Genomic DNA, 12469 nt, shown 5'->3' with positions numbered 1-12469 from the left:
TCTCCATAAACTCAAAATCTACACACAGTGACAGTTGTCGAGTAATAAATCCTAGGTGGCAATGGTACACCCATCATCAACAATGCCTGACCTGTGTATGTAGCTTTAAATACTATGCTCTGTATGACAACATCCCACATCACAGACAAAAACACAATACACAATCACAAATCAGAACTATTGCATTGAACTGAATGCAAAACAGATGTGGATGCACTGTTGTCACACATGCATATATATGTACGACGTGCAACAATGTGCATGCTGTTGAGTCTGTAACACACACATTGGTGGAACAGACCAATCACACCCTTGTCACGTTGCTGCATGGACTATCACATGTGGCCATACCCAAAATGCCACACTGCAGCACAGCCCATGTCATATGTATGTTGATTCAGGGTGCATCTAAGGACAATGCAAAAAAACTCGCAATCAGGAATTCAGTAAAAAAAAGTAAATGACATATGGGCCCTTAGAGTGAATTCCACCTTCGCACACCTGTCGATGCTACCTTCAGTTAAATCGACGCATAACCGTCATGCATCTATATAAACGATGCACGTACATTATGCGTCTAAAAAAAACCTACGCAAATGTCAAATGCGTCAAATAAATACACGCATGACTGAAAAACGTGACGCAAGGTGACAGGAAGTGATGTAATAGGAAATCCTGTCTACAAGCATAGTGCAGGGGGTGTGGTTTCACTTTCTCTTTACAGTCTGTGCCTTTCTGACTTTGTGGTTGTGTTTTGGAGCTGTTGGTTGTGTCTTGGTTGTTGATTGCAGTTTGTGGTGTCCCTCCTGTCGTGTCCTGTCATTTATTGTGTGCATTTTGTCCCAGTAGTTGGGATTTTGTGTGTTTATTGTCTAAATTTGTATTTGTACTGTGGGGTGTCTGTGTGGGGTAGTTTAGCATTTGGGATAGTTGGGATTAGGTACTGGGGTTAAGTTTCTGTTTCTGTTTATTTTTTCTTGGTATTTGGGGTCAACTTTGACCATTTACAACATGTCTGGCAGGGGGAGGCTGAAGAGGATGTCAGAAGATAAGTTAGGTGGATTCGTGTGGCTGGTATGCCACTACCTAGCTATGATGCTAGAGATGGGTGGCCGGGTAATCCAGGGATACTGGACCGAGGCTAGGTGGCTGTGGTGGGACAAGGTGCTCTACCACCTGAAGAGAGTGTGCAGGAGCGGCAGGAATGAGCACCAGCTCAAGCATTACTGGGCAGATCTGGTGGCCAGGGAGCAGGATCTGCTTGATAACCTTGGTGTTGAGTTCGGCGGACCTGGTTGTGAGTCTCCCATGGGCATACTATTTACTGTTCACTGCTCTTGACTGACAGTAGCAGATGAGTTGGAGTGCTGCATGCAATGCTTGTGGACAGGTTGTATGCAACCAGAATGAAGTGTATCTGCACCAGTCTAGGCCTGGAGTTCACATGTCCAACCATGATTCCAATGCAGGTCAAATGTCTGGTGATTCCTGCACAACCATCACGTAGGCACACATTTCAAAGGCCATGGCGACACCTGTGCCCCGGCATAGTGTCATGTATGAAAAGCCAAGGCACCGCCAGACTACCATATTTTACCTGGATTGTGTCAGCAAAAGTGGGCAATGCATGTATAGCGCAACTTTGTCATCATTTAACGCACATGAACCCTGCCCCTGCCATAATGTTAGCAAAGGGGGCTTACCCACCTTAGGGGGCCCTGTATATGGGGCATTTGATACCATTAGACAACTTTACCACATCAGTCATGGATTAATCATCGCATGATCACTGCAGACTTAAAATTGAGCAGCCTGTCTATCACAAAGCGCTTCTGAGTGCCTTGCAGAACAGGCTTGAGTACCTGAGTCATATTACTTGCAAAGCACCAGGGTAGTGTCATGTTTTTTTACGCAACTCCCCCTTATACCATCTTGTTTCGTCTTTTACAGATGGCCTACATATGGTTGTTGCAGGGTGTAGCACTACATGAGTCTCTGGCCCAGTGTTAGTGTTCAGATGTGTGGCTCTTACTCACCTGCGTGTCTGTGTCATTGTGTGATCGTAGTGGTGTGTCTGTTGCACTGTTTTCCACAGAAATTTGTTGTCCACTCGCAGTGACTGTGATATGACATTAAGGCCCGTATTTATACTTTTTAGCACCGCATTTGCACCGCTTTTTGATGCAAAAACGGCGCAAACTTACAAAATACAATTGTATTTTGCAAGTTTGAGCCACTTGTGCGTCAAAAAATGACACAAATGCGGCACCAAAAAAGTATAAATATGGGCCTTAGCATGGTTTTCCATTAATGTCTGACAGGTGGACTTGCCCCCTACACAATCGGTGAAGTGACGTGATTTGAGGACCCAGATGTTTCCAGTAAGTGTTATAATGTGTGTCCTGTGAAGTAATGCAGGGTTTTATGTGAGTGAGTCCTGTGTGTTGAATACAATGCCAGATGTAATAAGCTGTCCAATGATCAGATATCAAAGTAGGCTGGATGCTGACATTATGGCCCTTTTAAAGGATCCCCAAGCACCACCAGAGGGTTACATCTTGTGAGGCATGTGGTACACAATGACCATCTTTGTGTACACAAGGTGGAGCCATATGTGACTAAGAATGACAGAGTGCAACGCTGTGAGAATATTGGTAGTGGCACACTCCATCATTCTCACAACATAGTTATGCACCATATTGAACCAAATTTGGTTTTCCCCTATTTTGTCATGAAGATGGAGTACTGGGCTGGCAATTGTCCCCCAGCATGGCACTCCATCTTTTGCACTCCATGTACGTTACAATTATGTGGAATGTAAATGGCTTGCATGCAGGTCAAAGCCAATTGTGTGCTGGCATGGAAATGGGTTTGTAAGGAGTAGTAGTGCAAATCAGGTATTGATGGGTGTCTACACCTGGACACATAAATGTAGATGTGATAGCCCTATGGATATCAGATTCCTAGTTGTCAGCCCTCCTAACATATGGTCCACTCCTTTACTCCATATATGAGTGGATATGCCCTGATGGATGACCAGGACAGTTGAGATGATGGATTGCATGGTCATCCCCCCTTAGGCTCAGGGGGAGTTAAGTACCAAATTTGTAGTTAGATGTGATGCTTACAGTGTAGGTGACGGTCATATTTGTCAGGCTTGCATGTGTACTTATCAGCTCTGACACCTTATGGTTACCAACAGCAACCCAACCTCCCATTAACATGTTGAAGGCCCCAGTGATGTATGGTTGTAAATAGACACAGATGATGAGGACGTTTGGGCCTGATCTATGTCAAGTTTGCACTGCCTTTGCATTATTCTTCATAATGCAAAAGTGATGCACACTTCCATATGTTTGGTTCATTTTCCGCATTTTACGTCCCCTTAGTGTCAATAAAATGATGCTAAGGCAGTGTTGTCGCTACATTTATCAGGGTCATTGTCTTTTCTGGAATGTGACTTGGAGTGCATGTGTAATTAGATGTAGCAGTGTAAGCTACTAATCTGTACAGACTCCACATAATGCTGACACTGATGTTTGCCTGTCTCCATTTCCAAGCTGGCAACATGAGCAATGATGAGCTATGAGCAATCCAAAAGAGGGCAGTGAGGTACCTCCACATCATGGCAGTGGAATCTAGGTTCTGTAGAATTGCTCGTCACTACTGTGCTGAGAGGGCAACGGAAGAATAGCAGGCATTCCCACAAGGGGTCCTCACAGTGGCAAAGAAGGCACCGCAAACACATGTCTCCTCAGCAGTGCAGGGGGGCACATCTGGCACCACTACCACTACTGCAACAACTTCAACTACAATAGTGCAATAGCTCACACCACATGGTGCCATGGACATGCATTTGCTGGAGTATCTGAAAAGGAACATTTCCCTGGTCCTGAAATGCTTGCACAGTTTGGAGAAGGAGGTGTCCCTAAACACCAAGAGGCTGAAGTACATTAAAAAAAACTGAAGAAGGCCAAACTCTGAGTTAATCTGAACCATGTTATGTTTTACTGTGGGTTTTAGGGGGACAGTGTTGGGTCAGTTTAGGTATGTAGTTTAGTTAGGATAAGTGGATTTGGGGGGTGGGTTATTTACTTATTACGTGTTAATTGGTATGTTGGTGGGAGGTCATGTTGGGGTATCTATGGGCCTGATTACAACCTTGGCAGAGTGGATTACTCTGTCCCAAATGTGACGGATATCCAGTCCGCCGTATCACACGTTCAATAGGATATATGGAACTTGTAATAGGGCGGGCGAGATATCCATCACATTTAGGACAGAGTAATGCCCTCCACCAAGGTCGTAATCAGGTCCTGTGTGTTTAAAAAACAAACGAAAAAAATTAAAATTTCAATAACAAAATATCTATATTTTTTTAGATTTAGTTAGTAGATGTGTAGTATTAGTATATGTTGTCCTGCATGTGTCCTGTAACTTAAAAAGGGGTTAGGGGGAATGTTTATGGTGTTGTGTTAAATGTGTTAGTTAAGCTTAGAATAGGAAAGTTAGCTTTAGTTGTTGGCTAAGTATAGTTAGAATAGGTTATTTTAGGATAGGGTAGGTTTTATTTATTTTTTGGTTCAGTTCAATACTTAATTAACATTTTTGCGTGCTCCTATACATTGTGTGGTATATGCTAGTGTCTTAGGGTCTTCCCATGAGTGCACAGTACAAATTGTGTGTTGGCCTAGGGATACTTTCCTGCCTCTGAATCCCTCTCTTGACATGTGCATCACCTATTGACAACTGAGCTGTCACATTGGCAGCAACAACACATTTACTTCTCAATGCATCCGCCATCCAGTGTACCCACCACTCAAGGTGACTATGTTAACTTTGTATTGGACAGGTAGGTGTGGTAATTCAGCTGTCAGTGTTGTGGTCATGTGTAAGAATGTTGGAGAATGGCACTTCTGACAACAGCCTACATTTGAACTCTAACCTGCAAAAGTGATTGGTGGCAATCACTAATGAGGTTAGGTACCTCTATTTCATACCAATGTGTTCTACTGGTACTCCCAGGTGACGATATTGCCCGAGAACTGTTTCACAGCCATTCTTTCCATATGTAGTGAGTGAAGCATACATGTGTTCTTCCTTTTTGACATACTCAATTAACTGCTTGTAGGGGATGAGACCAGCATTGACATTACTCATGTTGGACCCTTGTGTGTAGGTTTGTATCCCCATATTCCTGCAATCTTATACTGACACTCTGTGACTAATGACATGGTTACACACATCACAATTCCTAAGCGTAGTAGATGTCTTAAAATACACAAAGACATGCTGTTTGTGTAGGAGGTGTTTAGTTACAAGTGTCATAGTGCAACATTTACAATGTACAGGTCAGTGACCCTGTTTGTGAAATCCATACAATTGTGACACAACACAAGCCCAGGGTTGAGGGACATGTCATGAGACACGCTTGGGTGAAGTGTCGTTAAATATGGAGGAACATGAATTGCCAATTGGTAAGTGAGAGACAAGGACAGTCCATAGCAGACAGGTCAAGAGTGTGTCGGTGAAGAGTGCACATATCCAACTGTGCTAACACTGGCATGATCTCAAGCACAGGACAAAGTAAAACACTGCCCATGTGGCATGGGCTGGTGCTACCGGGAACTCTTACGAGTGAAGATGATCTGTTCTGCATCTCCATCCTCCGATGAGTGTGGTGTCTCCTCTGCCCTTGATGGTGGTGGTGGGGAGGTAGAGGGGGCCACACACACTTCAGTGGTTTGAGATGTGGACTCCATATTCCAGACAGCTGCGATCTGTGGAACAACATATGGCATCACTGGAGCAAGGAGGAGCTGCTGATTTTTTAACAAATTTTAACAGGCACAGGGGTGGACCCAGGGATGGCCAGCATGAGTATCATTTTTTGCTGTGTACATCATTCTGTATATGACAGTGCCTGATGTTAAATTATTTCATGGACATAGCCAGTTAACTGGAGTCAGGGCCTCAACCTAGTTTGGTGGTGATTCTGCAGGTAGTCATACTGGTCCTTCATTACAAGTGTGACAGTCCTATTACCACCTGACTGCCATTCTCTATATGACCACCCCAACAGCGCAGGTGGTAGTGGCACATGTTGTCAATGGGGACAGCCCCATGGGCCAATGGCCTGGCACTGGCAGGTTTCCAGCAGCTTACAGACTGGCAATATCACCAGCCTTGTGACACCAGACCAGTATTACAATCAACACTACCTTCCAGGCATGCTCCCGCTTTTCCACCAGCCTTTGCATGGCGGTGAAACCCCCATGCAAAGGTTGGTGGTGATGTGGTGTGGTGTGCCCTTGGGTGCCCCTGCACAGGGGGTCCCATGCCCTATCCCTTTGCCCTTTCCACTGCCTAATTTGTAGGGCTAAGAGCAGCATGTCCTGTCACACCCAATGCACCCCAAGACTGGCACTGACTCTATTTGATCCATCAACAATATTGTGCTGAGTGCCCCACAGAGCTACCATGAGCTGACAGATTTCTATCAGCCTTCCCATTGTGTGCCTCACACTGCCAACCGCAAAAGGTACACTGAACTGACAGTCTTGCCAACGCCAGACTTGCCCATGCACCATCCCCCACCTGTCTATGTGGAATTGTACACCATTATGTTCACAGTAATGCACCAAGTGCTGTATGGGTGTATTTATTTCCCCATTTCTATGTGTCTCACATGATTGTGTCAGAGCTGTTGTGGGCTCAGCCTGTGTCTGTTGTGACCTACAGTTTGCTCTCTGCAGTACATATTTTCTGTAGTGGCACATTTCTGATCAGCATCAAGATGTGTGGTTTCACACTAAACCAGTTTAGTTGCTCTGGGTAGTGGCATGTTTCCAGTGATACAGGACCACTCTGCTATTCACCCAGGGCCTGCTCTGATTACTTTTGCCTGCACCCAGGGGGCATCCCTACTGCATGATGGAGTGGTGGCTGCCTTATGTGAATGTGTTGTTAATGTGTGGGGTGGTGGTGCTACCGGCACATATCTGGGTACTGTTGGGACGGCTGAAATGAATTGTGCTCCGTAAGATGAAGCACACATGTGTTTGGGCAATGAGGTAAGACAGTTGCAAGGTGTTACTGCAAGGGACACCACCATGACGTAACCACAGGAATGGTATTGACTGACTTGGTTGTGTTGAAAGGGGTTAATTTGGCTATATGAGAGGGATGTTGTGATGACACAACCAGAGGCACAGTCATTAGACATGCCATCCATCCCATGTGCTGCATATGTACATGTAGGTATTCAGCCCTGGTGTTTGACACATGCCCAGGTTGTGTATGTGTTGTGGTGCATGGCACTACCAAGGCGTAGATACATGTGTAGCTTACATCAGCATGGTGCAACTTGCTTTATGTGCAATGTGTCCCTCTGCCCTCCTTTGACATGCATTGTGTGTCCTATGTGCCTCCCCCTTCTTGCACTTGACAATTTAGCATTCATTTCCCCCATGCAACTTACTCTACATTTGTGATGTTTCCTGGTAGTCTGCACTGTCCTGTCCTGCGATTCCAGTGACCAGTTCCTCCGGGATGACCGCTGCAACCATCTCCTCCATCTCGTCCAGGTCCTCTTGTGGTGCTGGACTACCACCTCCAGTTTGCAGTGCTGCCTTCCTGTTCCTTGCCATTTTTTCCTTCATCCTTCCTTGCAATCATGCCACCGTTTCTTGCACTCAGTTATGGTTCTCCTCACCTCTGCCACACAGTTAATCTTATCTACTATCTGCTGCCGGGTTGCCTCTCTCCTGCCAATTGGCAATTTTGAGGTGACGAAGAGTTGATGTTGATGTTCCATCACCTCTCTCACCAGTATTTCATGCTCCTCCGCACTGAAACAACACTTTCTCTTTTTCTTCCCCCTCCCCTGGGTCTTGTGTGTGTCCTCCAGGCTGGTTCCTGGTTGATGGGGGTCACCCTGGGGCCTCTCCGGGATTTCTGACTCCATTTTGCCTCTCCTTTGCACTGTTTTTTGCATTAGCGTCTAAAGTTGACACGGTAAAAAATGGTGCATTTCGATTTGTGACATGTTTACATGTCGTAAAACAGGTGACAGTCATTTTTCCGACATTAACGTAATTCTGCCTTACAACAAGGCTCAATTGTTAACGTCAAAATGTTTGACTCTAACCTGTTTTTAGCGCCACCCAGCGTCATAATATGAATATGATGCCCGCTGGCAATAAAAAATGGCGCTAGCCAGCGCTAAAAGTTTTGAAGCAGACCTTCATTTGCGGACTTTTGCGTCAAAAAGTATAAATCTGGCCCCAAGTGTTTTACTGTGCTATATCACTAATATGGGAGGTGGGGCAACGGTGTCTTCCAACTGCCTCTTGTAGCCCTTCGTGACAGAAGGAATTGTTTCCCTGGTGCAGTGGGCTGCTGAAACTTCCCCTTTGAAAATTTTTGAAAATTTCACAAACCTTTCGAGAAAATATACGAGAAGTTGCGAGTCACAGACTTAGCAAATTTGCCCTCCCCTATTTACAGACAGAGTAGGAAAGCGCAGTTGATGGTGTAAAAATCTGTACAACAAGCAGCTCCCCGCTTTAAATCTCGGGAGGGCCAACTCATCACTTTATACGTGAGGTGAATCTTTGAGCAGGTTTATTGTTACACTAAAATGCTAGTTAACAGCGGTATAAAACAGCATGGCAGTGGCAGCAACAGTCACCTAAAAGGAGAAAATAGGCTGGCAGACATAACAACATACAGAAACAGGGAAAAAGGATGGGAGACAGATAAAAAGGCACACAGACCAGTAAGTAAATGATAACAAACGGCCATAAGGATTGACAAAGCCAAGAGTCTGACTTGCATTTTGAGTCCTCACTTAGGGCTACATGTATGAAAGTTTGGTTTTGCGAATCCCAAATTGCAAATCGCGAAACCGTATATTGCATAGTGTCAATGACACTATTTGCGACTTGCAAGGGGTCGCAAATGCCCACCTCATGAATATTCATGAGGTAGGTCGCAATTTGCGACCCCCTTGGGAATGGCGGCCCTCACAGGGATTGTGACCTGTTAGAGACAGCAGACCACCATGTCTGTGACTGCTTTTAAATAAATCAGTTTTTTTTTTTTTTAAATGCAGCCTCTTTTCCTTAAAGAAAAACGAGCTGCATTTCATAAACAAAAAATGAAACGTTTTTGTTTAATTTTTCAGAGCAGGCTGCCTGGTCTGAAAAACTGTTTTTACTGACATTCACAAACAGGAAGGAGTCCCCTTCCCATTTGCCAATGGGTTAGCACCAGTGTGACATTGGTGCTAACTGGGATTGCTTTGCGACCGCATTCGCGGTCACAAAACAATCATACATTTGACTGTGAGTCGCAATTAGGAAGGGAACACCCCTTCCTAACTGCGACTCGCAATCTCTTTTTGCGATTCGGTAAATAGTTTACCGAATTGCAAAAATGGTTTGGTACATGTCAAAGTACATTTTGCACATCACAAGTGGGCCGATTTGCCATTTGTGACGTGCAAAATGGTACGTACATGTGGTCCTAAATCATTAAAAAGCCTTATGCGATAAACAAACCGAAACAACAAACTAATATTTTGTGTATGCAATGCATCTTTAAGATAAAGGGGGTCATTACGACCCTGGCGGACGGTGGTAATTTGGGGAAATGTACTGCCAACAGGCTGGCGGTACCTTTTCCCAAATTATGGAATTGGCGGTTTGGCTCAAGCCAAACCACCAATGTACCACTCCGTCCGCCAGGGTGGTAACAGCCTCTGGGCTGGAGACTTCAGTCTTCAGCCAGGCGGCGTCACAATCCCACCCTTGGGCTTATGACCCCGCCTACCACCATGGTTTTTGTGGCAAATCTACCACCCCCTGTGCTTCCCTGGCACTGGTAGGGGTCTCCCCCATCCCTCTCCCCCTCCCCAGCATCCTCCCTCTCCCTCTCCCGACCCCCCAGACATCCACACACCCACACGCGCACACATACACACTCATACACACACGCATACCCACATCTACTCACGCATGCACACATACATACCCATACCCCACAACACACACTAACATACATTGTAGCACACCTGCATTCACAACACACAACATACACATACACTCACATTCATTCATTCATGCACGCATTCCACGTGACTCACACCCGCATGCACACATACAAAAACAGACACACACCCCCACACACACAACACCCCCACAAATGCATACAACACCCTCCACCCCCCTCCTGTCAGAGAACCCGACTTACCTGCTTGCAGGGGGTCCTCTGGCAGGGATGCGGCACTGCTGCCAGCAGTAGCGTCTGCCAGCAAAACACCGCCTGGCCGTATCATGGCTCATGATACGGTAGGCGGTGTTTATCTGTAGTGGCGCTGCTGCTGGCAGCAGCACCACCTTACCGCCGTCTGCCGCCAATGACCATCGATGGAATACCGCCAGCCTTCTGGCGGTATTCCGTCTACGCTCATAATGTGGTTGGCGGCTGGTGGCCACGGCGACGGTATGTTGGCGTGCCGTGGCGGTAGGCAGCATTTACCGCCAATGTCATAATGAAGCCCAAAGAGATTAATGTGTGATGATTTAGTGTACTTTTGAGATGTTAAAAGCTCACCCAGGCAGTCCATTGCAAACACTCCATAGAAGATGGAATGATACATCAAACAGCCAATAGGATTAAGTGAAAAAGACTTGTACTCCCTGGTAGGTGCCAAGGCCCACTCTGTATATCGTAAAGCATTGGTAACAACAGGTCATGGTGACAGCTGCATAACAAAAGTGAAAACAAGACACAACGGAATAAAGACAAAACATGTTTTTAGAATGTGCACCAAGAAAGCCTACGGGAGAGGTGGAAAACTAAAGAACACTTGTAACAAACAAATTAGAATGAAAACAAAGCCAATTCTGTTAAAATAGCAATCAGTGAAGTAGAGAAAATGCAGGAGACTGGTTTGATAAATAGTGTGCAGACAGCCAGACACGTTCATCTCCATGTTTGTACATTACCACTGTGCTCATCTTGTAAATGTTAATGCCTAGCGAGGCATGAACGTACTTGTTAGGATTGCCGTACGCTGCTTGGACACAAAAATAATTTGCTTTTGGATGTGGATAGCCAACAATTAAGAGTTTGAGTGAAGGTTAAGCCACTGCCGGCTCAAGCATGGGGTGGAGGAAGGGGCACTAGAACTCTGCTGGCCAAGGGATAATTCGACAACCTAATGATTGCATAATGTCTGGAGTCTGCAAGTTAATATGGTGCTGCTTCAAGCATTACTAAACGCATGAACGGCCCTGTGGACCTTGGCTGGGGGTGAGGATGATTCCAGCTATTAATAACTTTTTCTTCTGTCCTCTGGTAACCTGAGAGGAAGCTAAGTCAGCAACGTGCTAACCGGCTTCGAATGCCTAAGGCTGTGCATCCGCACTTTGTGCTCACTGTCTGACAATAAGGTTCAGGGGCACACCCCACCAGACACTAGCATTACCTGAGGTGTTCACAAACTTCTTGACAGCAAGACTGACTGTGTTTGTCATCAGATCTCAAGCCTGCACAGGGTAGTGCGCTCCTAACTTTACAAATAACCAAGAACACCTGCCCATAGTGTGTAAAACTAATCTGATTCACATTAGCACTACTGAGGAAGATTTCCTTCCTGTCTGACAACAGTACAAACTACACAGTGAGCAAAGGAAAAGCCAGAGAATATCTTGGTTTTCAGAAAAAAAAACAAGGGCTACATTAGGTAGGCTGGAGTTTCTTTGCTACACTCAAAATATGGTGCAGATTTATTAAAGAGTCATGCAATGCAGTGCAACAAGGCACGTTGCTGTGCTGCAAGAAGAGGAGCAGGCTGAAAAGAGCCATATTTACAAATATATGGCACTCTTTAGCTCTCTTCCAGCGATGGCACACTTGTGGCTGCCTAGCGCCAATGCAAGCACCCTTACACCATGCTGCAAGGGTGCCTGCGTTACGGGCAGGATTGTTTTTGTGGAGGAAGGCAGACCTTCCTGCACAAAAAAAAATCAAAGAGGCATTTTCCTCTTTCTATGCGTGATGCAAAACGCATCACGCATTGAAAGAGAAGGTAATGAGGAGAAATAAACATATTTCTCTTCGTTACGCCTATCTGTGATAGGTGTGCCAATTTCACACAATTTCAATTTTATAAGCCTTAGTAAATCTGGAACTGCGTGAAATCCATGGGCGGATGTATGGAAAGCCACATGCTCCACTGATGGAACGCCTAACACTAAGAAATGTAACACAATGCAGTGCAAGCCACTGTGTGCATTATATTTCTTTACAAAGCCACACAAGGCATGCACAGACCTTTCCTGGCTTTGTAAATCTGAAACAAACCATTGTTTTGCCCTGCGTCACCTTCTACAATGCAAACACATTGTAAATCCGGACCTATATTTCTGCATAAGGACGTTGCTTTTCCCTTGGACTGATT

This window comes from Pleurodeles waltl, chromosome 3_1 (assembly GCF_031143425.1).
Source record: "Pleurodeles waltl isolate 20211129_DDA chromosome 3_1, aPleWal1.hap1.20221129, whole genome shotgun sequence".
In the NCBI taxonomy this organism is placed as follows: Eukaryota; Metazoa; Chordata; class Amphibia; order Caudata; family Salamandridae; genus Pleurodeles; species Pleurodeles waltl.
The sequence above is the reverse complement of the archived record's forward strand: the minus strand, read 5'-3'. Positions refer to the sequence as shown.